At 34.1% G+C, this 8906-nt stretch overlaps 2 long non-coding RNA genes across 2 annotated transcripts; one reads left to right on the forward strand and one right to left on the reverse strand.

The window, feature by feature from the left end:
* The first annotated feature begins 5344 nt into the window (after positions 1 to 5344).
* LOC149138709 (uncharacterized) lies at positions 5345 to 6681 on the forward strand. Its single transcript, XR_016264376.1, has 3 exons — positions 5345 to 5452; positions 5824 to 5935; positions 6089 to 6681. It is a non-coding gene; the product is annotated as an uncharacterized LOC149138709 (long non-coding RNA).
* Positions 5376 to 6092, reverse strand: LOC149138710 (uncharacterized). Its single transcript, XR_016264377.1, has 2 exons — positions 5844 to 6092; positions 5376 to 5471 (listed from the first exon to the last, which is right to left on the reverse strand). It is a non-coding gene; the product is annotated as an uncharacterized LOC149138710 (long non-coding RNA).
* Positions 6682 to 8906: the final 2225 nt, after the last annotated feature.

An 8906-nucleotide genomic window follows, 5' to 3' on the forward strand; every position in this document is an offset into this window, starting at 1 on the left:
CCATGGTTAATACAAGGTCATTTGAGCTAGGATCATATCACTATGTTCTTCCAAGCCAATGCGAACATGTCTTTTACTCAGAGGTTCTACGTAGAGCAGGTTGGTCATATGTTGTTAGATATGATCCAAAAGGAAGGCCGATAGAGTATAATGTAGCAAAAGAAGATGATAATGTTGAAGAGGATGATGGTGTAGAGGAGTAGTTAGTTGATCATCATGTGTCAGATCACGAAGATGTCAAACAAGTTCAAGGATATATTTGAGACAATTTTCTTAATGACGTACTATCAGATGAAGAACTTGAAGAAGTTGAACCAAATGTAGAAGATGATGTTCGTCATGATGACATGGATGATGATACGATTATTGGAAATGATGACATTGATGGTGATGCTGAAATTGCTGATCGTTTCAATGCTAATTTTGAACCGGATGACATAAGTGTTGATTTGATGGATGAAGAAGAATATTAATGATATCGAAATGTTGTAATGTATGAGGTATGCATTTGTATGTTTTCAATTGTATATTTTCTCTCTTTCAGTTAAATATTTTTTTCTTAGTAGTTTATATATATGATTGATTCTTACTATGTTGTTTCCAAATCGTTTATAGTAGATAAATTGAGTTTTGGGAATATTGAGAGCGATGTGGAGGAGGGGTGGAAGGGGGCATATTAGCTTCCACCTTCACATGGTTGGCCTTGTTTAGTGAAGAATATTATCTTATTCTTGAAGCCAACAAAAACTAATTAATGGTGGAAATTATATGCTCTTATTAATTAACCCCACACATAGTGACCTGTGAATGGGGTCAGCGTTGAATTTTTTGCATTTTTTTCTCGTATGCATTGAAATTTGACATAGACATGGTAGATGCATGCATTGAACATATGGAAGGGTTTTGAGACAAAAGTTGTGGATGAATCTTTCTAAATACTTTTTAAAGAGAACATTAGATTGGAAAAGTGACTAATAAAAGGATTTATGTATCACCGATAGGTCTTAAGATTTTTCTAATTGTCTCCTCTATTGAAAATTAATGTATGTGTGGGGTTCACACTAGAAAAAATGAACCAAAGTCAAAATTTTGAAACACCTATTAATATCTATCATTTTTGATAATAATTTTTAAATATATATGCATATTTATCAGTGAAGAGTATTTATCTTTAAAGAATATTATGATTTTCTGTTTTTAAATTATTTATCTTATATTATATGGGATTATTGAAAAATAGTTATGTCCATGATTTCCTTTATATCTCTTTAACTATTTTGGAAAATGATATGCTACATTACAATACATGCTAATATATTTTTAAAATATTATGATTCGAGTGAGAGTTGCATTTGGGGAAGCTTAAACGTTCAACACAAGGTAAGGTTCTTGACTAAGGATTTGAGCGAGGATTGCATTGGGGAAGATCGAGCATTCAACATGTTTGGTAATCTAATTCCAGGTTAAATTACTTAGCATTAAATTATCAATCCAGGTTCGTATACTTGCAGATTATATGCTAGGAAATCAACTTTCAATTTTAATTCTAAAAGAAGAATTCTAATTTATAAATAGCGAGAAATGAATGGTAAACCTATGAAAATGAATTAAAAGAATGCAATTAAGTGAAAACAAAATCTTAATCTAAAAAATATTTGAATTTTAAAGACTACAAACGTAAGGAAAATCTATGAGATGAAATCTAGTCAAAGCACACACATATACTCAACTTTGATGAAAGCAATGAAATGCCTATTCTCAATGGAAGTAAAATCAAAGACAATTGTTCTAATCTAATGAAAGAAAGGACAATATATTTTAGGAAAGTAAACTTTTAATCTAATGAAAACATTCAAAATTAATCTGGGAAAGCATTGGAAAATTAATCTATGAAAGCAGGTAAATCTAATCTATGAAAGCATGTAAACTTAATCTATGAAAACTATTGATATTTAGTCTAAGAATGTAGGAAGGCAAGTAAATATAGTCTATGAAAGCTTGTAAATTTAATCTATGAAGGCACTGAAGACTGTAAAGAAATTTAGGAATTCAATGTGTGTTCAAAGCTTAGAGTTCATTCATAAATTAAAACCATGCTTTGCCTATGAATTATTGTGCAATAAAACTATGTTATGAAATAATATATGCAAGTGAAATGAATTGCTTGATCTGCAAAAGAACATAAATCAAAATTAGCAACAAAGCATATGATCAAAAGACTTGAAATAAACATTGCATAAAATGAAAATAAAAGAAAATAATTCATCTTGCAAAAATGAAACATTAAAATACACTCATACTCATTAGGTAGCCATTCTGAAGTTTATAAGAGGTGGAATGTTGAGGAAACTATTCATCAAACACCATATCTCATCATGAGAGAATAAACATATCCAAGGATTGTATTAACTGAACAATAAGTGAACTACAATGGTATTCATAACATATAAGAATAGTTCCATTCTTTAGCATTCCAAAACTCAACCCATCTTTGAATGGATAAGGCACTCCTATTTATACAAAAGTAAAGATAACTAATTAATAAATGTAGATCCACAAATATCTCCTTGATCCACAAATATATCATGTGGTTGCAACCATGTGTTAACCTATATAAAGTAACATCTCTACACATCCTCTCACAAATCTCTCATAGATTTGATAGGAGACACTTATAAAAACTTCCACGATTCTTCTCCATGAAATATGCTTGATCAATGATCCCAAATATTCCTCAAATCTTTAAGAGTTTGAAGAAAAAATTCAAATTTGAGACTTAGAAGACAAATATGACTTTGTTGGAATCTTCAATATGCCTACACACAACAAAAAACTCATCCAACTTTTATATATAAGTGAATACATGTTATTGTTCTAATATTTAACCATAAATTCACTCAAAATACCAAAATAAATGTATTGGAAAATAATATGTCTAAACCCATATGTAATCATGAATATGTTCTTAGTGTATGGTTATGGAGCTTTGGAATATGGTAAATATTGAAGTAAAATGAAAGAAAAGAGGGTGAAATGGATGACATTTTGGAGACCCAACACAACATATGGTAAGGTTCTTGGTTGAGGATTTGAGTGGATTCGAGTGGGAATAAGTAATAGCCGGAGACTAATTAGAGGATTTAAGGATTTGCCAGGGAATAAAAAATATCTAGAGAATAAAAAATGGTAATCCTTTTAGCATCTTATCAACTGTTCATGAGCCAATAATTTGATTGCAAGAATAAGACTAAGGTTTTCTTCATTGGGTTTTTGGTCATATTTTTTGTTTTTGGTGTGGTTTTCATGGGTACCGTATACTGCAAGAGATGAATGGAATGATACTCCCCTTCACAATATATCATAAGAGTTTGGTGCAGGAACTTAGATAACCCAATGAATACAACTCTCTCTCTCTGATTTCTCATTATGTTTATCACGTCATCAATTTCAAAAACACAAGGGTTTAACAATACATTCACTTATGAACATCAAAAACCATTTTATAACTGAATTTTAAATAAATTTTCATCACACAGTTTAAAATGAATTTACCTATGGCTCATCATGACTCGGTCACTGTTGATGGAATTTGAATTGATGGTGTAAACAAATTTGACCATTCAACCATACCTTTTCCTTATCCATAATCAATCATGACCATAACTTTTCAATCTGACGGTGTAAAATCATTATGGAAGTATGGAAGTGTGTGTTCTATATTTGATTTTCTTTAAATTAAGATCCAAAAAAAAATCGAATCCCTTAATTTGACATCGATTTCTTCCAAGCGTTAATCTGGTTACACTGAGTTCAATCCTTCAACTATTTTCTTAGACTTTCTATTCACACAAATCTCTATTTTGATCAATCCTGCTCACTCATTCCTCCAAGTGATAACCACAATGAAAAAAAATTGATATGTTATTTGACAAGGGTTGAATGGTAATACCACATCCACACTGTTGAACTTTTGATTCAACGATTCCAGTAGGTTTTCATAAACGAATTTGCATTCTTCTCACACAACATTTCTCTCAAACTCAGGCTAATCATACTCAGTCAAATGTATGCAAAGATTCTCTCACACTCAAACTATTCATTCATAGATTTTGATAGTGTTCAATTGATCAAAATTACGATCAATTGAATTGAGATTTACAAATAATATTAGATACATAGTACTTATTGATAACGCAGAGAGAAACATGGTCATTAAAACAAGACACTAGATTTTTAACATAAAAATACACAAAGAAATTCTCTGTTCCTCATTATTTCTCATTCACCCACACTCACTATTTTTCGATTACAATTTTCATTTTAAAATATATGAGAATTCTATTTAGATCCACATTAATAGGATCTAATAACTCTCGAAACCTATTTTAAGTGATAATTTTACAATTTGACTCTCCAACAGTCCGAGAGTGTTATTTGGCAACAATAAATATTTTTGCATTCATACTGAATGCTAAATTTAGGAACTAATTCTTATTCAAAACAAGTTCAACTAAAATAAGCTAAACTTAAACTAAAACACTCAACATATAGCAATACCATCTCAAGAATGAGGTTTTTGGCACTAATAAAATGAGGGTTTATGCAAATCAGTACATTTGAAAACAACATACCATCCCTAGGTATTTGTCAATACTTGGATATTTATAATGACACGAGTGAGATTTGCTTGCTTAGGTTTCGATATTCAAAGCTCCCTCTGAATCCAAGGACTAGTGACATACTTTATTAGTCCCTGCCCTCAGGCAGGACTATAGTAATCGTTCGCGAGCTATTTAGCATTAATTGACCTGCTTTTGATGCCCGCTCATCAACTATATACCAAGTTTCTTGAAGACATATTTATAAATCACCTTATTTGGCCTCCTCCCGAGGACCTAACGTAATCCGAAGGTAATCCGAACCTAAACCATATGTTAAAGCAATTAAGTGCGGTGCATTTTCAGCGAACCGTCAGGGGTGTATGGTTTTAATGCTAGCATTACTTCTGGCGGGTATGCTGGCGGGTATGCAAAGGTGGTGTTCCCTGTTACAATGTACGCGCTCTGTGGAGAGGTCCTGCCCTACACCCGTGTCTTTGTGCATGCCCTGCACCCGTGTCTTTTTGACGTCGGCCCACTGCATCTCATTAAATACACTGCTACCCTCCTTTGTCACCTTGCATTGTGATTGTGACTCCGGGGATTTTCGGTTTTTCTTTACAATCTGCGAGCAGCAGGGTTTAAACTGTGTACAGACGCCGCCGTATTAATATTGCTGGTATTTGCAGAATCCCAGGTCTCTGTCTTCATTTTGTAGACTATGCCAGGCCAAATTGGTTGCCTCCCGCCGGAACTGGTCCCTGTCAATGCCTATAATGCCTGTGAAGGTCGTCTGCGGAACCGAGCAGCTTATGCCCGAAGTAAACTGCCTCACTCTTGCTTTTTCTTAATCTGTAAGTACCCCTTCTTAATCTGTAGGTAAAAAGCAATCAAACTTCAGAGCAGTTGCATAATTCTGGCCAGTCTAATGATTTTTTTGCCGCATAGGCTGCTAGAATAATAATTATAGCTCTAAACTATGAATTAAATAGATTAATACTCCATTAGCAAGACAGAATCACATCCCTCTAAACCATGAATGCCATTTAAATAGATTAATACTCCATTAGCAAGACAGAATCACATCCAATTTTCAAACAACATACTAGGTTTGTAATAAACGGTAAATATAGTCTGAGTTGAAACAGCAAGAAAGAAATACATTTCTATTTTACGTTTTCAGATTAATCACAATATGCGGTATTTTATCCCCACTAAATGGCAGATTAGAGAAGTATTACTTACCCGTTCGCCGCTAAGAGCTGCTACTACTCTCCACCAGACTTCAGGATCCCGTTTATGGTTGCGTTTCGCATATTTATGGTCTTCAGCAACAGGTAGGTCTATCAACTGCAACTGAACTGCACCTTTTCTTTCATCCCCATTTCCATGCAAGCAAATTCCTTTAGATGTTTCATTTTAGATTAACGAGATATTTAATATCTGATGACGCCTGAGATGCCTGAAATCGTTTTGTTTTTCAATGGCAGGTTGTGAATTTGAAAGAAGAATTGGCTGTCGGCTATGCTCAGCTCGCAGCCAGTAGCAGCTCAGTGGGGGCTTCACCAAGTCCTGAATATTTGAATGACAAGCAATCGGAAATGTCAAGTTTAACATATAATTGCAAAAGCAACAGTTCTTATAATAAAGACTATTTGGATCCTACGGAAGACCACCATCAACAGATTCGATGCGGCAACGTTGCAATCAATAATTACAATGAGGGGGCTATGGAGGATGAGCGTTCATGGAGCAGTTATAACGTGCGGGACATGCATGGGGGCATTCATCGCCTGTCTACATCCCAAGAGATGGATGTCTTCCAGGGCGTCGAAAGATTATCTGAGCAGACACGCCCGAATAACAGGCAGGATGGAGATCTGGAAGACTTGGTTTTCACCGTTCTTCGAAGAAATAATTCAAATGATATCACGGACAGCACCACGTCTTAACCAACAGTAGATTCTATATATTCTGCTATTAGATCAAGATATTATTACTTTACAGGCTACGCACTGTCAACAAACCTATGCAGGATGTTTTAGAGGACACAAGATACTCGTATATTGTACCATTCTGAACATGTGGGCTGGTATACAGTTGGTACTTACATGCTCGAACCTTGGACTTCCTCGAGGCGTAAAAGAAAAAGAGGATCTGCGAGACTGTTTGGTATACAGTTGGTACTTTGTGAGATGGCCGCTACTGGTTCAAGTTCTTCATATAGACCACGAGCACAAGAATTGAAGCTAGAACTAGTTAGCATATTCGAGAGAGATAAGGGATTGCTCCATTAGATAGGTTTTTACAGTCGGGAGCTAGCTGGTAATGGACATTGGAGCCAACAGTTAATGGACGTTGCTGACAGCCAAGCTAGCCGTTGTTCCACCGCATGAGGCATTTGGTATGCATGCAGGTTCGTGTTCAGCATGAGAGATACGTGGAGATCCGTCTTTTCTCCACTTCATCAACACATCACAACAACCATTACTTCGGATTTCAAAACATATTCTAGTTGCCATTGGAATAAGGACAAGACACTATATATTTCCGGATCTTGTGGGCAATAGATATACAATGGTTGTGCCACGCATATTCAACATTTGAGCGTTAATTTGTGCCAAAAGAAAATGCGTTTACATATTTTTCTGTATACTTTTGTACCCAGCTTTCTGAAAAACATATTAAATTTTTTTAAATGTTTTTGAAAACTGGTTTGAATTTTATATATATAGATTGGATATTACAAATATAATATAAATTCTTAAAAACGTTGAATCTATTTTACTTTTAAAACTACAAGTCCAAAATAAGAGCGTTGGCCACATTCTAATTAGCAAAAAGCGCATTATCAATATGTTTTAAATGTGTGATATGTGTTATCTGACTTGTAACAGCACGTCAACTGCTAAAATGTCAACGAAGACAGATAGCTGATCGAGTACATGTGGCGCAAGTTGAAATTAGAATATATAATTAGCAAAATCACATTTTTAATATGGTTTAAATGTCTGATATGTGTTATCTTTCAATTTTTTATAATATAGTACAGGTAATCGGTGACAAACCATATTGTGCCTTCGATTATGATTGAATTGCCTATATTACTAGAATAGTTCCAGACCCTTGTTAATAGATTATTCCAGCTTGTTGAATGCCAAAGCACAAACCATTAGCAGACATGTAATAGCAAGTCTGTTTCTATCCCAAAAAATAATATAAACAGTTACATATATCAGGCTTGTTGATAGATTATTCCAACTTGTTGAATGCCAAGGCATTTCTGCTATCGTCCATAAACTTTGAAAATAGAGAGCATAACCCCAGGTCAGGCAGGCCCAAGTTCACGCAGGGACTCGCTGCGTCGCAGCTTGCCTTGTTTTGATATTATAAATTCTTCTAGCCCAGTTAGTACGTACCTGAAATCCTCTCTAGGGATATCATAAAAGAATAGTTACAATCAAGCAATGAAAATAAAGCAAGAGACTAGATTTACTAAAGAAATCAATAATAGTAAAAGAAGAGAGATAGAGCACTTATATTTTATGAACAACAACTCCCTCTTGATCTTGTACTTATCAAAATTGTCAATCTAGACATCAAAACCTAGAAATCAAAACCTTCATTGCACATGGAAGAACTCAATCTAGGGTTTTTATCCAAAGATCCTAAAGTCAATTATGCATAAGCCATGATCCATATTAGGGTTTTGATCACAAACCCTAATGTCAAAAACTTAAATATATATTTTGCACCAAGATTAGATTACTCTAGGTTTTTGTCCAAAAACCCTAGAAAATCAACCAAACCCTAACTCTTTGTAGGACATGTTCCTAAACTTCACACAATCCCATGCTTTATCCAAGTGGTCTAAATAATGTATTACATTAGGTTCTTGATTAACTTTATCATCAAAGAAAGTTGATATTCCTCAAAAGGATTTCCAAACATAACACCATTATGCCATAGAGGGATCACATCAACGAGATAACAAACATCATTTCATAATGGAATTCAATCTTCATGATATTCATTTTTCTTACAAGAAACTTGGATTAAGTAGCAAAATATTCTCGGATCTGATGTTTATACATTGTTCCTTAAGGATTTCATACGAACTAATTTATGTTTTCATTAGACCATATAAAAAAACATCAGATTGCTTTTCACATTCTACTCACTTTAGATTTTACAACAAATTCTGCAATATGAACTTGTGTCAAGCGGTATTTTGGTAAGATCATAACCTTCACTCTTAGGTATTCTTCAAGGAGTGATCTTCATGCTTCTTCCAATCAAACCAAAAAT

Source organism: Pinus tabuliformis, chromosome X (assembly GCF_031772625.1).
Source record: "Pinus tabuliformis cultivar Carrire ecotype Pingquan chromosome X, CPIR1, whole genome shotgun sequence".
Taxonomy (NCBI): Eukaryota; Viridiplantae; Streptophyta; class Pinopsida; order Pinales; family Pinaceae; genus Pinus; species Pinus tabuliformis.